The following is a 1362-nucleotide window of genomic DNA, read 5'->3' on the forward strand; positions in this document are numbered from 1 at the left end:
AATTGACGACATGGTTAGTTAATCTTTTTAGTGGTCTCTATGTATGTTAATGTTACCCAGAAAATCAATAAGTGAACTAACAAGTTGTCAAGTGAACGAATTAAATCAAAATAAAAATCTTTTCTGCCGTCGCATTTATACACTGCTACAGTCGCTGAAATGATGGTTCAATTATATATTTAGTAAATTAAATTATTAGCAAGTTGGTCTTTAGCTATATACATTGTTTTTTCATTCCGTTTACAACCCTTTAAACATGTTTGTTTCTTCGTCATTGCACCTTTACAGAAAAAACAAAAACAACAACAACAACACAACAATACTATAAAGAAGGACAGTAAAGGATTAGTTTAAAAAACACCTACACACAAACACACACACAAGCACACACACACACAACAAAATCTTTAGAATTTTCACTTTTTGCGTTTAGTCTTTGATAACAAGAGGAAAATCAATGCTTCCAGTGTAATCTTTAGTGCTGTAATAGCGTCAAAGAATTATTAAATTTTAATGAAAGACATTGTAGGAACATAGATGTTTTTTGTGTTTTTTTTGTATATTGTCGGGAAAAATGCGTATCATACAGTTGTATGAAAAAATAATAAGCCTTGATAATATTGAAATCAATCTTACAAGAACCTGAGTTCTAAAAACAGCAAATTATGAAATAGATCTATTCAAGGAAACAAAAATATCGTTAGCTTTGAGTCTTTTCATTACATTAAATAGATCTATACCCCACTTTTTTTTCTAGCTTACAATAGGCTAAAAGAAATTAGTATTAAGAATATTCATTTTATTATCTTGGATAGGTCTTGGTTATTAAATGATAATTAGATCTAGTATTATCTATTTAAAAAAAAGAAAAGAAAACTACATTTTTATTATCATTTGCCGTAGTAATAAATGTTAGAACATCAAGATTTCACTGAACTAGTACTTGCATTTTCTGGGGTTTTTTTTTTTTCCCCAAAAGGTTTCTGTTTTGTTTGTGCTCTTTGTTTAATTGCATTACGAGATGCACTGATTCTTAAAACACTATGTTCGTTGAGAGGTTAAATATCACTATTAAACTGATTTTGTTCTCATCTCTGACAATAGTCTCATTATTGCAGAGTAATTTAGTGCCTGTAGAGTTACATATTCCAGTAATATTGATGTGTCAATGAACTATTCTCAATGAAAAGTAATTTAGCGTCATCAGATGAATATAAAAGTAAAAACTTAACCATGAGAACATTTAAAAAAAAGAGCGGGTAGAGCTTATTCCAAATCTTGTTGTTAAAATCAATTACATGTATAATATGCATTTAAGAAAATTAGATAATTTTATTTGCTGCTACACGTGTGTGTGTGTGT

The sequence above is a fragment of the Aplysia californica genome, unplaced genomic scaffold (genome assembly GCF_000002075.1).
Source record: "Aplysia californica isolate F4 #8 unplaced genomic scaffold, AplCal3.0 scaffold00551, whole genome shotgun sequence".
Taxonomy (NCBI): domain Eukaryota; kingdom Metazoa; phylum Mollusca; class Gastropoda; order Aplysiida; family Aplysiidae; genus Aplysia; species Aplysia californica.